Below are 19,614 nucleotides of genomic sequence, written 5' to 3' on the forward strand. Positions count from 1 at the left end.
CGGTTTGAGATCTTGGAGAGCGGGGGTGGTCGGGGTGGTTGTTCGGTGGGGGGAGGGGGAGGTCCGGGGTGATCAGTCTTCGCTTTATAACAGTATTGATGACATTCTCTTGAATGCAATGGAGTCAATATTAATCCCAGCCTCATGGTGTGGTTGTGGGTGAATCACCTTAATTTGGCTCCTGCCTTCCTGAACATGCCCCTTACCACAACTGTGGTAGTTAGCCAATCCTCTATCCATGCTAACATACAGTCTCCAACACCCTGGGCTCTTTGCTTAGTATTTCATGAGATGTGAATATCATTGACTGTGCCAACAACTCTTCCCAAACTGACCTTGAAAAGGTGGTGCTGAGCTGCCTCTTAAATTGCTTCACAAATGTGATGTGGACTGCAACAATGTTCAGGAGTGAGATCCAGCATTTTGGTAAATAACAAAGAAACAATGCGATATATCTTGCAGTCGGAATCCTGTGTTCACACTTGTCTGTTCTTGGTGGTTGAGGTCATGGCTTGGAAGGTGCTTTTGAAGAACCACCACTCATGCAATCAAGCCAGACTGATAGATTGTGGCCCCAGACTCTGCCATTTTGACTTCCCTCATCAATCTACATTCTTTCCCACGAAGTTTCAGTCTCAAACCGCCACGCAATACCATCTGGTACGGCTTAAAAGATAAGAATACACATGATTTCCAACCGTATCTTGGGTTGTATAAATCTTTGCCTGCCAGAATTATTTTCCAAAAGACTTTAATTAAACTGGGTGACTGCATGAAATGGTTTTTTTGGTCAGACTATATTCATCATCCTCAAAGGAAACAATGCCAGTAATACCATTGAACTCGTCTTTTTGTTTAAAAAGCACGAGTTCTTAATTTATTTTTACAACTTACTGGCATTCACACCTGCACATTCAATGTCAAACTCAGACAACATAACTGAAATTACAGCATTAATTTTGTTTTTCAACAATCCAACAGATTAATTAATAATACACAGTGAATACCAAGGCTGATTAATGTGAAATTAAATTTGACCGAAAATGTAAAATCGAGATGAGAGATAACAAATGGGAAGGGCAGAAGGCAAGAAATGCAGCATCATAGAAGGTGCTCCTTCAGGGAGTGTATTTTACAAACTACAACTGCTGAATATAAACAAACACTCTGACATGATCCTCCGGTTTTAATGTAAACCATAGCCCCATACAGTAGGTACTATTTAAATAAGTTAATAGATACAAGCCTTGAGCAAATCCAGCCTCCAGCCTGGCCCCCCGCTTCTTGGAGCTCGTAGAGGGGTTCCCACTCATTCATTCAACAGGAGACGGCTCAATTTATTGTAATGGGCACGGAGGGTACAGTGGTCGTGTCTCATATTGAGGAGGAAGCTGTTTCCTCTCATGTAACAGAAGAGGACCTATTTACGAGAGTTTTTTTTGTGGTGCAGGTGTCGTCTCCCACAGAGCCCTGAGGCTCAGGTTCAAATCCCACTGCTCCAGTGTGTGGAATAACATTACTGACCAAGCCACGTGCCAACTGGCATACGGATAAGAAAATTAGAGAAGTAAACACGTCAAGCTGTTCAATGTTATCACCAATGATATCACTTCGACGCTTCCAATCCCATTGGTAATCCAGGGAGCCCAGCCTCGTTGAACGAAGGTGCTTTTTGAGAAGACGAATCGGGCATTTTTTGCACAATCAAGTTAAGAGAGCGGGGATCACTCGCAAGACTGCGCGGTGGACGACAATTACAATTCTCGGCGGGGAGGCTGAATTATGAATTCACTAATAGCCCACCCTAAGCGATGGTGCAGCGCAGCCCATACCCTGCCTCTGTGGCGCAATTGTTCAGCGCGTTCTGTCCATTTCAAATCCAGGGGAACAGGAAACGTTGGGGCTATGGCGCGGACAGGACAATCCCAATACTCACCTTTCCTGTTAGAACCATTCCATGAGAAAGTTTAGAGCACAACTTTGGGCGTGTAGTTGTGGCCGTACACTTAGGGTGTTGGCGTAGAGATCCTTTGGAGCTCCCCGCCCAGGGTGGTAACCTGCTGGCTATGCTTTCTTCGCTGGCGATTTTAAATGACTTCCTGATGGTTGCATTATCGCTCAAACTTCACAAAACCCGTCTCAATAAAGACCCGTTTTCTCATGTCTGGGAATTGATTGCCATGCAGGAAACTCGGGTTCTGAACAAACAACGTACCAGACTCACAACGTCAGCTCTGTTTCCCTTTCCACAGATGCTGCTCGACCCGTTGGCTTTCTGCAGTATTCTCTGTGTTTATTAGGCACAAGTGCTGCTTTTCATTCAAGAACTTCAATCCCTGTCCACAGGTAACTGACTCTGGTCAGTGGCAATTGATTCTTCTGATCATTAATCTGCCCATTCCCACCGCTTCTTCTCCCATCATGACCAACAGCCCCAGGAAATCTCCAGTTATCCTTCTTTGCTCCAAAGCGAACATTCTCAACCTTGGGAATGTCTCCCCAGAATGGAAATTCCTCATCCTTGGACATGAGGCAAGGGAAGAGAATTTGGCAAAAAAATTGTCAGTTAGGAAATGGAAAAAATGTGCAAATGTTCATGAAGCAAAACAGAAATCCCAGTCTCCAGCTTTGTGAACCTTTAGAAACACTTTGGGAAGCGGATTTAGAGGAGAATGAAAGATGACCGGTCCGATTGAGCAGAGACAGTCCAGACACCGTCCCCTTGTTGAAGAGGCCGGGAGGTTGACTCTGATGTTCTCGGCACATGAACTGATCTGAGACATTGAAAGAATCGTCCTTCCTGCACATCAGGAATTCAAACCCCTTCTCGTCTCCGAGCCAATGAGAGAACTCGGGAACAGGCAAAACACTGAAAGGCTGGAAGGGCGACGGCCCCGGAGGAAGAAAGCTAGTTCCTCGTGACATGGATGTGTCTGCAGACTGTCCCCGGTATCTCCACAAGAGATCTCCCAGGCTTGATTATGGAAAAGTAAAACAGATAGACGACAATTGTAATTCTAGGCGGGGAGGCTGAATTATAAAATCACTCGGCGATGGTGGTGCCTGTGTCAGCGCCTGTCTCTGTGGCGCAATTGGTCAGCGCGTTTGGCTGTTAACCGAAAGGTTGGTGGCTCGAGCCCACCCAGGGGCGGTGTGTTCGTTGCCCTTCTTTGGCTTCGAAGGTTTGCGCTTTTAATGGGGTCAGGAAAATGTTCCCCAAGCGGAATTCTTCTCCATAAAGGGGTTTCGGAATTGAATTAATGTCTCACGTAAGGGACTGCGTATGCCGAGAAGACCAGACCAAAAGAGAAACTCGGCAGGTTTGACAGGACCTGTCGGAGAAAACAGAATTTTGAAATGTTGCCTCTGATTCTCTTTCCACATTTGTTGCCTGACCTGCTGAGTTCCTCCTGCAATTTCTAACTGAAAGTTCATTTCATCTTTTCGGGTGAAACACCGAAATATCTGCAAACACCATGTGCCAATATTTAACCCTTTCGAATCACTGTGAAGTGATTGGATTCAAACAAACTCTGCGATGATTCACTCTTTCTCAGCTCCATAGGCAGACAAACCTGGGAAGTCAAGCTGTCAGTGTGGTTCTGTATTCGTGGGCCGAGTGGTTAATGCGATGCACATGAAATCCATTGCGGTTTCCCCACGCAGGTGTGAACCCTGCCGAGTACAAAATGAGAAATGTCGTCGAAAAGAAAGGGAGCTTGCTCCCGGCTTCTTCTTTAAGATTCAAATCAGTGGAGGGGGAAAGATATTTCACTCAAATTGGGACTGGTGGGAATCTGCAACCTACTGCCTGTTCGGGTGGAGCAAGCCGATACCCGCAGAGCTTCTTTTGAGGCTATGAGCAAAGTGTTTGGAAATGAGACTAGAACAGTGAGGTGCTTGAAATCGTGATCGAAATGAAGCAGGCACCTGAGGACAAGGGTGTTTCCTTTGCCAGTGAAAGATACTGCTTCACCAAGTTGGGCCTGTGGGAGGGAATCAGTGACGGTGATTATCTTTGGTTGTTCACCTTGTGAATGAACCCATTGCTGCGCATGTCCGTGTTAACGTCAGAACTCTGCAGCATGGTGGCGTTAGATACGCACAGGGCCGGGGCGCAATGGATGATGCATCTGACTCCACCTACCTGTTTGAAATGCAGCTCACAGCTTCTTCACACACCCCAATTAATCTTCTCATTGTCCTGAAGCCGGCATACGGTTTGAATTCCCGATCTGCGGGAATGAGAATCCTTTCACTGTCTCGCGTCAGTAAATGTCCCTGAGAACATCGGAGTGAACTCACAGCGCTGTCAGATGAGGGGAAGCTGAAATAGCCCCACATGCTGCTCACGGGCACATTTTATTCTCCCCAACTCAACGCCTCAACCACTGCGGCTCCTGGGAGTGGAAAAGAAACAATCACCAAAACCCAGTCTAAGCTCTGTGAATCTTCAGAAAATCAGCAAACGTTCATCCCTTCGGATTTTCTATCCTCGGCTGACAGGGATGGGTTTTGCCACTCTTTTGTAGGACATCGCAAGTGGATGTTTTGCAAAAAAAAGCACCACAATGCAATCTGATTAATCAGGACCTGGATGTTTTCGGTCTTTGAATGTAAGTGTTGTGCTCCAGAACTTTGCGGTTCACAGTTTATAATACTTATCTTCCCAGTCACCTGTATCACTTGTCGAAAATGTTTAATTTGTGTCTTGTAATCCTTTCACTGTCTGCTAATGAGGATAGCGTTTCCGTGTTTTACCTAAATTATCTTGACCTTGCATACCTCAAGCCTCAAGCGAATTTCACGAGAAACCTTCTCCAGTTCAAAAGCCAACTGTTCATGATGGCTCTGTTTCTTGTCACGTGTCCAATTTCAGATCGATGTTGTTAATGTCCCTTCTACTCCTTCAGATCCAGGTTTCGCTCACAGGGCTAGAACAGAACTGTCACCAAATACATTTACCAATCTATGTTCATCCTATCGATTGTATGAGCATCATCAACACTTCTCATCAAAATAACACGAGAGACTTTCATCACAATTTTCTGTGAACAGTCATACATTAGCTTTGAAGAATGAACCCCAAATTTCTTGAAGTGGCTCCTTATTTTCGGCCCTGATTATTAATCTCTCTACGCATGGGAATGGATCCTTCCCAGCCGCTCTATCTCTCATCAATGTGTTTAGTTCAATTCGATCTCCCATCAGCCTCCTCTGTCCTGATCAAATCCAGGGGAACAGGAAACGTTGGGGCTATGGTGCGGACAGGATAAGCCCAATACTCACCTTTCCTGTTAGAGGTATTCCATGAGAAAGTTTAGAGCACAACTTTGGGCGTGTGGTTGTGGCCGAACACTTAAGGTGTTGGCGTAGAGATCATTTGGGGCTCCCCGCCCAGGGTGGTAACCTGCTGGCTATGATTTCTTCACTGGCGATTTTAAATGACTTCCTGTTGGTTGCATTATCGCTCAAACTTCACAAAACCCGTCTCAATAAAGACCCGTTTTCTCATGTCTGGGAATTGATTGCCATGCAGAAAACTCGAGTTCTGAACAAACAACGTACCAGACTCACAACGTCAGCTCTGTTCTCCTTTCCACAGATGCTGCTCGACCTGTTGGCTTTCTGCAGTATTCTCTGTGTTTATTAGGCACAAGTGCTGCTTTTCATTCAAGAACTTCAATCCCTGTCCACAGGTAACTGACTCTGGTCAGTGGCAATTGATTCTTCTGATCATTAATCTGCCCATTCCCACCGCTTCTTCTCCCATCATGACCAACAGCCCCAGGAAATCTCCAGTTATCCTTCTTTGCTCCAAAGCGAACATTCTCAACCTTGGGAATGTCTCCCCAGAATGGAAATTCCTCATCCTTGGACATGAGGCAAGGGAAGAGAATTTGGCAAAAAAATTGTCAGTTAGGAAATGGAAAAAATGTGCAAATGTTCATGAAGCAAAACAGAAATCCCAGTCTCCAGCTTTGTGAACCTTTAGAAACACTTTGGGAAGCGGATTTAGAGGAGAATGAAAGATGACCGGTCCGATTGAGCAGAGACAGTCCAGACACCGTCCCCTTATTGAAGAGGCCGGGAGGTTGACTCTGATGTTCTCGGCACATGAACTGATCTGAAACATTGAAAGAGTTGTCGTTCCTGCACATCAGGAATTCAAACCCCTTCTCGTCTCCGAGCCAATGAGAGAACTCGGGAACAGGCAAAACACTGAAAGGCTGGAAGGGCGACGGCCCCGGAGGAAGAAAGCTAGTTCCTCATGACACAGATGTGTCTGCAGACTGTCCCCGGTATCTCCACAAGAGATCTCCCAGGCTTGATTATGGAAAAGTAAAACAGATAGACGACAATTGTAATTCCTGGCGGGGAGGCTGAATTATAAAATCACTCGGCGATGGTGCTGCCCGTGTCAGCGCCTGTCTCTGTGGCGCAAATGGTCAGCGCGTTTGGCTGTTAATCAAAAGGTCGGTGGTTCGAGCCCACCCAGGGGCGGCGGGTCCGCTGCCCTTCTTTGGCTTCGAAGCTGTGCGCTTTTAATGGGGTCAGGAAAATGTTCCCCAAACGGAAATCTTCTCCGCAAAGGGGTTTCCGAATTGAATTAATGTCAAACGTAAGGGACTGCGTATGCTGAGAAGACGAGAACAAAAGAGAAAGTCGGCAGGTTTTACAGTACCTGTCGGAGAAAACAGAATTTTGAAATGTTGCCTCTGATTCTCTTTCCACAGATGTTGCCTGACCTGCTGAGTTCCTCCTGCAATTTTAAACTGAAAGTTCATTTCATCTTTTGGGGTGAAACACCGAAGTATCTGCAAACACCATGTGAAGATATTTAACCCTTTCGAATCACTGTGAAGTGATTGGATTCAAACAAACTCTGCGATGATTCACTCTTTCTCAGCTCCACAGGCAGAATGACCTGGGAAGTCAAGCTGTCAGTGTGGTTCTGTATTCGTGGGCCGAGTGGTTAATGCGATGGACTTGAAATCCATTGCGGTTTCCCCACGCAGGTGTGAACCCTGCCGAGTACAAAATGAGAAATGTCGTCGAAAACAAATTGAGTTTGCTCCCCAGCTTCTTCTTTAAGATTCAAATCAGTGGAGGGGAAAAAATATTTCACTCAAATTGGGACTGGTGGGAATCTGCAACCCACTGCCTGTTCGGGTGGAGCAAGCAGATACCCGCAGAGCTTCTTTTGAGGCTATGAGCAAAGTGTTTGGAAATGAGACTAGAACAGTGAGGGGCTTGAAATCGTGATCGAAATGAAGCAGGCACCTGAGGACAAGGGTGTTTCCTTTGCCAGTGAAAGATACTGCTTCACCAAGTTGGGCCTGTGGAAGGGAATCAGTGACGGTGATTATCTTTGGTTGTTCACATTGTGAATGTTCCCATTGCTGCGCATGTCCGTGTTAACGTCAGAACTCTGCAGCATGGTGGCGTTAGATACGCACAGGGCCGGGGCGCAATGGATGATGCATCTGACTCCACCTACCTGTTTGAAATGCAGCTCAAAGCTTCTTCACACACCCCAATTAATCTTTCTCATTGTCCTGAAGCCGGCATACGGTTTGAATTCCCGATCTGCGGGAATGAGAATCCTTTCACTGTCTCGCGTCAGTAAATGTCCCTGAGAACATCTGAGTCAACTCACAGCGCAGTCATATGAGGAGATGCTGAAATAGCCCCACATGCTGCTCACGGGCACATTTGATTCTCCCCAACTCAACGCCTCAACCACTGCGGCTCCTGGGAGTGGAAAAGAAACAATCACCAAAACCCCGTCTAAGCTCTGTGAATCTTCAGAAAATCAGCAAACGTTCATCCCTTCGGATTTTCTATCCTGGGCTGACAGGGATGGGTTTTGCCACTCCTTTGTAGGACATTGCAAGTAGATGTTTTGCAAAAAAGCACCACAATGCCATCTGATTAATCAGGCCCTGGATGTTTTCGGTCTTTGAATGTAAGTGTAGTGCTCCAGAACTTTGTTGTTCCCAGTTTCTAATACTTATCTTCCCAGTCCCCTGTATCACTTGTCGAAAATGTTTAATTTGTGTCTTGTAATCCTTTCACTGTCTGCTAATGAGGATAGTGTTTCCATGTTTTACCTAAATTATCTTGACCTTGCATACCTCAAGCCTCAAGCTAATTTCACGAGAAACCTTCTCCAGTTCAAAAGCCAACTGTTAATGATGGCTCTGTTCCTTGTCACGTGTCCAATTTCAGATCGATGTTGTTAATGTCCCTTCTACTCCTTCAGATCCAGGTTTCGCTCACATGGCTAGAACAGAACTGTCACCAAATACATTGACCAATCTCCGTTCATCCTATCGATTGTATTAGCATCATCAACACTTCTCAGCAAAATAACTCGAGAGACTTTCATCACAATTTTCTGTGAACAGTTCTACATTAGCTTTGCTGAATGAACCCCAAATTTCTTGAAGTGGCTCCTTATTTTCGGTCCTGATTATTAATCTCTCTCCTCATGGGAATGGATCCTTCCCAGCCGCTCTATCTTTCATCAAGGTGTGTAGTTCAATTCGATCTCCCATCAGCCTCCTCTGTCCTGATCAAATCCAGGGGAACAGGAAACGTTGGGACTATGGCGCGGACAGGACAAGCCCAATACTCACCTTTCCTGTTAGAACTATTCCATGAGAAAGTTTAGACCTCAACTTTGGGCGTGTAGTTGTGGCCGAACACTTAAGGTGTTGGCGTAGAAATCATTTGGGGCTCCCCCGTCCCCGGGTGGTAACCTGCTGGCTATGCTTTCTTCGCTGGCGATTTTAAATAACTTCCTGTTGGTTACATTATCGCTCAAACTTCACAAAACCCGTCTCAATAAAGACCCGTTTTCTCATGTCTGGGAATTGATTGCCATGCAGGAAACTCGGGTTCTGAACAAACAACGTATCAGACTCACAACGTCAGCTCTGTTTACCTTTCCACAGATGCTGCTCGACCTGTTGGCTTTCTGCAGTATTCTCTGTGTTTATTAGGCACAAGTGCTGCTTTTCATTCAAGAACTTCAATCCCTGTCCTCTGGTAACTGACTCTGGTCAGTGGCAATTGGTTCTTCTGATCATTAATCTGCCCATTCCCAACGCTTCTTCTCCCATCATTACCAACAGCCCCAGGAAATCTCCAGTTATCCTTGTTTGCTCCAAAGCGAACATTCTCAACCTTGGGAATGTCTCCCCAAAATGGAAATTCCTCATCCCTGCACATGAGACAAGGCGTACAATTGGGAAGAGATTTTGGCAAAATATTGTCAGTTAGGAAATGGAAAAATGTTCAAATGTTCATGAAGCAAAACAGAAATCCCAGTCTCCAGCTTTGTGAACCTTTAGAAACACTTTGGGAAGCGGATTTGGAGGAGAATGAAAGATGACCTGTCCGACAGTCCAGACACCGTCCCCTTGTTGAAGAGGCCGGGAGGTTGATTCTGATGTTCTCGGCACACGAACTGATCTGAGACATTGAAAGAATTGTCGTTCGTGTACATCAGGAATTCAAACCCCTTCTCGCCTCCGAGCCAATGAGAGAACTCGGGAACAGGCAAAACACTGAAAGGCTCGAAGGGCGACGGCCCCGGAGTAAGAAAGCTAGTTCCTCGTGACATGGATGTGTCTGCAGACAGCCCCCGGTATCTCCAGAATGCATCTCCCAGGCTTGATTATGGAAAAGTTAAACTGATAGCCGACAATTGTAATTCTTGGCGGGGAGGCTGAATTATAAAATCACTAAGCGATGGTGCCGCCCCCATCTGCACCTGTCTCTGTGGCGCAATTGGTCAGCGCGTTCGGCTGTTAACCGAAAGGTTGGTGGTTCGAGCCCACCCAGGGGCGGTGTGTTCGCTGCTCTCCTTTGGCTTCGAAGCTGTGCGCTTTTAATGGGGTCAGGAGAATGTTCCCCAAACGGAAATCTTCTCCACACAGGGGGGTTGCGAGTTGACTTCATGTCTTACCTAAGGGACTGCATCTGCTGAGAAGACGAGACCCAAACAGAACATCAACAGGTTTGACAGTACCTGTCGGAGCAAACAAAATTCTGAAATGTTGCCTCTGATTCTCTTTCCACAAATGTTGCCTGCCCTGCTGAGTTCCTCCTGCAATTTCTCACTGAAAGTTCATTTCATCTTTTCGGGAGAAACACCGAAATATCTGCAATCACCATGTGCAGATATTTAACCCTTTGGAATCACTGCGAAGTGATTGGAGTCAAACAAACTCTGCGATGATTCACTCTTTCTCAGCTCCACAGGCAGACAGACCTGGGAAGTCAAACTGTCAGTGTGGTACTGAATCGTGGGCCGAGTGGTTGATGCGATGGACTTGAAATCCATTGCGGCTTCCCCACGCAGGTGTGAACCCTGCCGAGTACAAAATGAGAAGTGTCGTCGAAAAGAAAGGGAGTTTGCTCCCCCGCTTCTTCTTTAAGATTCAAATCAGTGGAGGGGGAAAAACATTTCACTCAAATTGGGACTGGTGGGAATCTGCAACCCACTGCCTGTTCGGGTGGAACAAGCAGATACCCTCAGAGCTTCTTTGGAGGCTATGAGCAAAGTGTTTGGAAATGAGACTAGAAGAGTGAGGGGCTTGAAATCGTGATCGAAATGAAGCAGGTACCTGTGGACAAAGGCGTTTCCTTTGCCAGTGAAAGATACTGCTTCACAAAGTTGGGCCTGTGGAAGGGAATCAGTGACGGTGATTATCTTTGGTTGTTCACCTTGTGAATGTTCCCATTGCTGCGCATGTCCGTGTTGGCGTCAGAACTCTGCAGCATGGTGGCGTTGGATGCGCACAGGGACTGGCGCACCAAACTCCACCTACCTGTTTGAAATGCAGCTCACAGCTTCTTCACACACCCCAATTAATCTTTCTCATTGTCCTCAAGCCGGCATACGGTTTGAATTCCCGATCTGCGGGAATGAGAATCCTTACACTGTCTCGCGTCAGTAAATGTCCCTGAGAACATCTGAGTCAACTCACAGCGCAGTCAGATGAGGGGAAGCTGAAATAGCCCCACACGCTGTTTACGGGCACATCTTATTCTCCCCAACTCAACGCCTCAACCACTGCGTCTCCTGGGAGTGGAAAAGAAACAATCACCAAAACCCCTTCTAAGCTCTGTGAATCTTCAGAAAATCAGCAAACGTTCATCGCTTCGGATTTTCTATCCTAGGCTGACAGCGATGGGTTTTGTCACTCTTTTGTAGGACATTGCAAGTAGATGTTTTGCAGAATAGCACCACAATGCCATCTGATTAATCAGGACCTGGATGTTTTCGGTCTTTGAATGTCAGTGTTGTGCTGCAGAACTTTGTTGTTGCCAGTTTCTAATACTTATCTTCCCAGTCCCCTGTATCACTTGTCGAAAATGTTTAATTTGTGTCTTGTAATCCTTTCACTGTCTGCTAATGAGGATAGTGTTTCCATGTTTTACCTGAATTATCTTGACCTTGCATACCTCAAGCCTCAAGCTAATTTCACGAGAAACCCTCTCCAGTTCAAAAGCCAACTGTTAATGATGGCTCTGTTCCTTGTCACGTGTCCAATTTCAGATCGATGTTGTTAATGTCCCTTCTACTCCTTCAGATCCAGGTTTCGCTCACAGGGCTAGAACAGAACTGTCACCAAATACATTGACCAATCTACGTTCATCCTATCGATTGTATTAGCATCATCAACACTTCTCATCAAAATAACTCGAGAGACTTTCATCACAATTTTCTGTGAACAGTTCTACATTAGCTTTGCTGAATGAACCCCAAATTTCTTGAAGTGGCTCCTTATTTTCGGTCCTGATTATTAATCTCTCTACGCATGGGAATGGATCCTTCCCAGCCGCTCTATCTTTCATCAAGGTGTGTAGTTCAATTCGATCTCCCATCAGCCTCCTCTGTCCTGATCAAATCCAGGGGAACAGGAAACGTTGGGACTATGGCGCGGACAGGACAAGCCCAATACTCACCTTTCCTGTTAGAACTATTCCATGAGAAACTTTCGACCTCAACTTTGGGCGTGTAGTTGTGGCCGAACACTTAAGGTGTTGGCGTAGAGATCATTTGGGGCTCCCCGCCCAGGGTGGTAACCTGCTGGCTATGCTTTCTTCGCTGGCGATTTTAAATAACTTCCTGTTGGTTGCATTATCGCTCAAACTTCACAAAACCCGTCTCAATAAAGACCCGTTTTCTCATGTCTGGGAATTGATTGCCATGCAGGAAACTCGGGTTCTGAACAAACAACGTATCAGACTCACAACGTCAGCTCTGTTTACCTTTCCACAGATGCTGCTCGAACTGTTGGCTTTCTGCAGTATTCTCTGTGTTTATTAGGCACAAGTGCTGCTTTTCATTCAAGAACTTCAATCCCTGTCCTCTGGTAACTGACTCTGGTCAGTGGCAATTGGTTCTTCTGATCATTAATCTGCCCATTCCCAACGCTTCTTCTCCCATCATTACCAACAGCCCCAGGAAATCTCCAGTTATCCTTGTTTGCTCCAAAGCGAACATTCTCAACATTGGGAATGTCTCCCCAAAATGGAAATTCCTCATCCCTGGACATGAGACAAGGCGTACAATTGGGAAGAGATTTTGGCAAAATATTGTCAGTTAGGAAATGGAAAAATGTTCAAATGTTCATGAAGCAAAACAGAAATCCCAGTCTCCAGCTTTGTGAACCTTTAGAAACACTTTGGGAAGCGGATTTGGAGGAGAATGAAAGATGACCTGTCCGACAGTCCAGACACCGTCCCCTTGTTGAAGAGGCCGGGAGGTTGATTCTGATGTTCTCGGCACACGAACTGATCTGAGACATTGAAAGAATTATCGTTCGTGCACATCAGGAATTCAAACCCCTTCTCGCCACCGAGCCAATGAGAGAACTCGGGAACAGGCAAAACACTGAAAGGCTCGAAGGGCGACGGCCCCGGAGTAAGAAAGCTAGTTCCTCGTGACGTGGATGTGTCTGCAGACAGCCCCCGGTATCTCCAGAATGCATCTCCCAGGCTTGATTATGGAAAAGTTAAACTGATAGACGACAATTGTAATTCTAGGCGGGGAGGCTGAATTATAAAATCACTGAGCGATGGTGCCGCCCACATCTGCGCCTGTCTCTGTGGCGCAATTGGTCAGCGCGTTCGGCTGTTGACCAAAAGGTTGGTGGTTTGAGCCCACCCAGGGGCGGGGTGTTCGCTGTTCTCCTTTGGCTTCGATGCTGTGCGCTTTTAATGGGGTCAGGAAAATGTTCCCCAAACGGAAATCTTCTCCAAAAGGGATTTCGAATTGACTTCATGTCTAACCTAAGGGACTGCGTATGCTGAGAAGACGAGACCCAAACAGAAAATCAACAGGTTTGACAGTACCTGTCGGAGAAAACCAAATTTTGAAATGTTGCCTCTGATTCTCTTTCCACAGATGTTGCCTGCCCTGCTGAGTTCCTCCTGCAATTTCTCACTGAAAGTTCATTTCATCTTTTCGGGAGAAACACCTAAATATCTGCAAACACCATGTGCCGATATTTAACCCTTTCGAATCACTGTCAAGTGATTGGAATCAAACAAACTCTGCGATGATTCACTCTTTCTCAGCTCCACAGGCAGACAGACCTGGGAAGTCAAGCTGTCAGTGTGGTTCTGAATCGTGGGCCGAGTGGTTGATGCGATGGACTTGAAATCCATTGCGGTTTCCCCACGCAGGTGTGAACCCTGCCGAGTACAAAATGAGAAATGTCGTCGAAAAGAAAGGGAGTTTGCTCCCCCGCTTCTTCTTTAAGATTCAAATCAGTGGAGGGGGAAAAATATTTCACTCAAATTGGGACTGGTGGGAATCTGCAACCCACTGCCTGTTCGGGTGGAACAAGCAGATACCCTCAGAGCTTCTTTGGAGACTATGAGCAAAGTGTTTGGAAATGAGACTGGAAGAGTGAGGGGCTTGAAATAGAGTTCGAAATAAAGCAGGCACCTGAAGACATGGGTGTTTCCTTTGCCAGTGAAAGGTACTGCTTCACAAAGTTGGGCCTGTGGAAGGGAATCAGTGACGGTGATTATCTTTGGTTGTTCACTTTCTGAATGAACCCATTGCTGCGCATGTCCGTGTTAACGTCAGAGCATGGTGACGTTAGGTCCTCTCAGGACCATGGGGCAATGGATGACGTATCTGACTCCACCTACTTGTTTCAAATGCAGCTCACAGCTTCTTCACACATCCCAATTAATCTTTCTCATTGTCCTGAAACCGGCGTATGGGTACAATTCCTAATCTGCAGGAATGAGAATCTTTTCACTGTCTCGTATCAGTAAATGTCCCTGAGAACATCAGAGTCAAGTCACAGCGCTGTCAGAGGAGGGGAAGCTGAAAGACCCTATACACTGCTCACGGGCACATTTCACTTTCCCAACACAGAGCGTTGATTTTAAATGGCTGTGCAGTCAGTACCGATTCGTTTTGGCTGAAAAAAATCTTCCTTATCTCATCCCAGCATTTCTTTCCACAGAGACCTGTGTGGCAGAGTTCATGTATATATTTCCTTGTAAGGTATTTTATAAATAACAAACTTTTCTGGTTGTTTGTATCGGGTATTTCAGGTTCATTAGCCGCTGTTTAAATGTGTTGGTAAATTTGTGGGCGACCATGCTGCTGAGAGGTTTCAGTTGTCTGGACATCATTTCCCAGATGTCTTCAATGTAAAGAAATGCGGCTAGGGTTTCTGCAGACGTTGTGTCTACTTGTGTCAGTTTGTTGATGTGAAATTGGCACACTGGGTTTATTGGGTAGGCAAAAGTGAGGACTGCAGATGCTGGAAACCAGAGTTTAGATCAGAGTGGTGCTGGAAAAGCACAACAGGTCAGACAGCTTCCGAGGAGCAGGAAAATGGACGTTTCGGGCAAAAGCCCTTCATCAGGAATAGAGGCAGGACCCCCTCCTCCTCCCCCAGGGTGGAGCGATAAATTGGGGGTGGGGTGTGCTGGGCCGGAGGTAGCAAAACGTACAATAGGTGAATGGGGGTGGGGATGGAGGTGACAGATCAGAGAGCAGGGTGGAGCGGATAGGTGGGGAGGGAGATTGGCAGGTAGGACATGTCATGAGAACAGCGCTGAGCTGGAAGGTTGGAACTGAGGCAAGGCGGAGGGAGGGGAAAGAGGAAACTGATGAAGTCCACATTGATGGCCTGGGGTTGAATTTACCCCAAGCGGAAGATGAGACGTTCATCCTCCAGGCATCGGGTGGGGAGGGAGCGGCGATGGAGGAGGCCCAGGATCTGCATGTCCTCGGCAGAGTGGGAGGGGGTGTTGAAATGTTGGGCCATAGGGCGATGGGGTTGATTGGTGCAGGTGTCCTGGAGATTTTCCCTCAAGCGCTGTGACATGACTCTGCGAGGAGTCTCCAGTCTCCCCAATGTAGAGGAGACCGCATCGGGAGCAATGGTTACAAGAAATGACATTGTTGGATACACAGGTGAAAGCCTTCGACCTCACAAGGCCCGGATTCGATTTCCGGGCAGGGAAGAAATTTTCAGTAGATCTATCAAGGCAGGGCTGCATCTAGTGGTTAGGATTCGGTGCTCTCACCGCTGCGGTCTGGGTTTGATTCCCAGTCTGGGAAGGTATTTTCAGGGGGTCTATAGGCTACCCGTTTTTCTTAAATGCTCACTACAGTTTTTTTTTGTTCTTCGTAGTTTCTGGGTGCTGCAGTGTGTAGTGGCTCGTTGAAATAGTGTCCTGATTCAGATTTGTTTGTATGTGTAGGGATGATTGCTTCTGCAGTTAAGTTCTTGGTTCGTGTGCATTGTTTTCCGGTGGACGCTGTTTTGAATTTACCATTGACTGTTCGCTCTCCTGTGACATCTCGAAACGGCACTTTGTTGTTGTTCTCCTCTTTTGTGAATTTTATGCCAGTAAGGATATTGTTGATGGTGTTGTCGGTTTCCTCTAATTCGTTTCATTTTTTGATGACAAATGTGTCATCGCTGTAGCGGACTCAAAGTTTGGGGTGGATCGTTGGAAGGGCTATTTGTTCGAGTCTCTGCATTATTGCTTCTGCTCGGAATCCTGATGCTGCTGGTGGTATCATGGGTATTTCGTTGATTTGTTTGTAGGGCTTGTTATTGAATATGAAGTTGGTGGTAAAGCACAGCTCCACGAGCTTGACAGTGTTATCTTTGCTGATGAAGTTGGTGCTGTGTTTGTGTCTTTGGTTCTTCGAGTAGTGTCTTCAGTTTTCTTTGGCCACGTTGATGTTAATGGATGTGAACAGGGCTGTTCTGTCAAAGGGCAACATTATTCCATCCTCTTCTATCTTCGTGTCTTTGGTGTTCAGGAATTCTTGGTAGGAGTAAATGGATTGGAGTGAATCTTCGACTTGCTGTTTTAGTCCTCAGTGGAGGCCTTTGACAAGTCTGTATATTGGTGTTCCAAGTCGTGAGACTATGGTCTGAGGGGGTGGGGGTGGTGGTGGTGGTGCTCCTGGTTTGAAGGGGAGGAGAACAACAACAAGGTGCCATTCCTAGATGTCACAGTAGAGCGAACAGTCAATGGGGAACTTCAAACTAGCATCTATAGGAGAACAACACACACAAACCAAATACTAAACCACAGAGGCAATCATCCCAACACCCACAAACGAAGCTGCATCAGGACATTATTTCAACTAGCCACTACACACTGCAGCACAGAGAAACTACGAAGAGCACAAGAGAAATACGGATATAGTGTATTTAAGGAGAACGGGTCCCCAATAAACCCCCTCCGCCGATTTCTCATTGATGCTTTCAAGCTGACTCTCAAAAATTCGGTTTATACCTCCATTCTTTCCTGTTTGTTTTGTTTGGGTTTTGAAAGCTTTCGCAATCCTCTGACTGAGTATTGGAGTTGGGAAGTTATGTTGTGGCTGTACAGGACAGTTTTTAGACCACTTTTGGAATATTGTGTGCAATTCTGGTCTCCCTGCTTGCAGAAGGATATTGTGAAATTTGAGAGGGTTCTGAACCACGAATGGGTCCATAGAGATGAAGAGGCCCTTCTGCTGCCCTGAGTGTGGGAAGGCCTTCAGTGATTCCTCTGCCCTGCGGACGCACCAGTTGGTCCACACCAGGGAAGGCTGTTCTCCGGCCCCAAGTGCGAGATGGCCTTCAGCAGTTCTTCCCACCTGCTGAGACACCAGTGGGTCCATATTGAGGAGAAGCCGTTCTTCTGCCCCGATTGCAGGAAGGGCTTTGCTCTTTCTTCCGACCTGCTGGCCCATTGGTGGGTCCACATGGGGGAGAGATCGTTCAGTTGCCTAAGTGCAGGAAGGCCTTCATCAATTCCTCAGCTCTGCTGATGCACCAGTCCGTCCACACCGGGGAGAAGTCGTTCTCCTGCTCCTCCACACTGCTGAATCACCAGCTGGTCCACATGGGGGGATGGAAGGGGCGGAGGGGGGAGGCCTTTCGGCTGCCCTGAGTGCGGGAGGTCCTTCAGCAATTCCTCCGCCCTGCTGAAGCACCAGTGTGTCCACACCGGAAGAGGCGCTTCAGCTGGCCCGAGTGTGGGAAGAGGTTCATGTTTTCTTGCAACTTGCGGAAGCACCAGCGGGGTCACCAGCGCTCCCAGCAATCAGATCCCACCGGTGACGCTGCCTTTAGTCACCCCCAAGGACTGAACCTCCTGCCAGTTCTGACAGTGGGTGCAGTGGGAGAGTAGGTGGGCTGTTTTTGTTTTCTGCTGGACTGCAATTGCCTCCCCCACCCCCCGAAACCACAACCTCATGGTGGCTCAGGGTTAGCACTGCTGCCTCATGGCACCAGGAACCCAGGAATACTTCTACCCTTGGAGGTCTGTGTGCAATTTATGTAGGTAAGGAAAATGGATCTGAGTAGGTTGCCATTCGGAGAATCAGTGTAGATGTGTTGGGCTGAAGGACCTGTTTCCACTCTGGAGGAGTTCAACCATCATATGAGCTTTGTTTTCATTGGAAGCTGCTGCTCATTGAGCCAGGGACTGCACATTGCCAAATGAAATGATCCAGAGAAACCTAAGACCGCAAGACCATCGGAGCAGAAGTTCGGCCATTCGGCCCGTCGAGTCGACTCTGCCATTCGTTAGTGACAAAGTAGTGCAGATGAGACTAGCTACAGTGTGGAACCAGGCCATTTGTCCCAACAAGTCCACATCGACCCTCCGAAGAGTAACCCATCCAGACCCATTTCCCTCTGACTAATATACCTAACCCTATGGGCAATTAAGCATGACCAATCGACATGACCTGAACATCTTTGGACTATGGAAGAAAACAGGATCGCCCAGTGAAAACCCACGCAGACACTGCGACAATGTGCAAACTCCTAACAGACAGTCAGCTAAGGCTGGAATCAATCCTGGGTCCCTGGCGCTGTGACGCTGCAGTGGTAAACACTGAGCCACTACATATTGCAACCCGAAGTAGGCAAGCAGGAGGCTGGGAGAATACAGCAAGCCAGGCAGCACCAGGATGTGGAGAAGTCAGCGTTTTGGGTATTAACCCTTCTTCAGAACTGAAACGTTGACTTCTCCATGAGAAACGATTTACAGGAATGTTACTGGGGGTTGGAGGGTTTGAGCTACAGGGAGAGGCTGAATAGGCTGGGACTGTTTTCACTGGAGCATCGGAGGCAGAGGAGTGACTTAATAGAGGTTACAAAATCATGAGGGGCATGGACAGGGTTATAGACAAGGTCTTTTCCCTGGGATGGGGGAGTCCAGAACTAGAGGGCATAGGTTTAGGGTGAGAGGCGAAATATATTAAAGGGACAACTTCTTCATGCAGAGGGTGGTACATATATGAAATAAGGTGCCAGAGTATATGGGTCAGGTGCTGTCAAATGGGACTAGATTAATATAGGATATCAGGTCAGCATGGACAAGTTGGACCGAAGGGTCTGTTTCCATGCTGTATGTGTCTCTGACTACTGGTCCTGATGTAAGTTTTAAATAGAGTCCAAGTAACTTTGAATAGTTCAATCTTGTTGAGCTCACCTCCTGAAAAGTTTCAGATGAATCCCTCTGAGAGATACTGTTTAAACATGCTGAGTTGGACAAAGTATCCCATCAAGTTCAACACAAACCCAGAGTTGAAGAAGTCAGAAGTCAGAACACCAAGGGGACCAAAACTGATCACAATATTCCAGGTGCAGCCTCATCAACGTCCTGTATTCCTGCAACATAACTTGCCAACTTCTCTACTCAATTCCCGAACTGATGAAAGCCAGTGTGCTGAAACCTTTCTTCACTGCCTTTTGTACCGATGTAATCAGAGATATAGAACCTACTTTAAACTGATCCACAATCCTGCTTCTGGGTGCACAGTGACTAATAGGGAAGGCAGAAGGGAGAGTGGCCTTTAAATAGAGTATAAAAGTAGGGAGGTTATAGTGGAGGTTTTGATTGAAAGTGCAGTGAAGATTCCACCAGCTGACAGTGGATCTGAATCCCACGTTGATCAGACTAGGTTCGGACAGCAGGAAACCAGATAAGTTTTTACAACAAACCACAACGATTTCATCATTAGACTCTTAATTCCAGATTTATATTGAATTCAGATTCCACCGTCTGCCGTGGCAGGTTGTGAATCCAAGTCCCCGGAACATT

General features: G+C 46.8%; 1 protein-coding gene and 2 non-coding genes across 3 annotated transcripts in view; all 3 read left to right on the forward strand.

Annotated features, from left to right (window-relative positions):
- Nucleotides 1-19,614, forward strand: part of LOC140460045 (uncharacterized) — a 911,064-nt gene that overhangs the window by 112,268 nt on the left and 779,182 nt on the right. The window lies entirely within an intron of this gene.
- On the forward strand, nucleotides 6,431-6,504 carry trnan-guu (transfer RNA asparagine (anticodon GUU)). The gene has a single exon. It is a non-coding gene; the product is annotated as a tRNA-Asn (tRNA).
- Nucleotides 9,784-9,857, forward strand: trnan-guu (transfer RNA asparagine (anticodon GUU)). The gene has a single exon. It is a non-coding gene; the product is annotated as a tRNA-Asn (tRNA).

Source organism: Chiloscyllium punctatum, chromosome 36 (assembly GCF_047496795.1).
Source record: "Chiloscyllium punctatum isolate Juve2018m chromosome 36, sChiPun1.3, whole genome shotgun sequence".
Classification (NCBI taxonomy): Eukaryota; Metazoa; Chordata; class Chondrichthyes; order Orectolobiformes; family Hemiscylliidae; genus Chiloscyllium; species Chiloscyllium punctatum.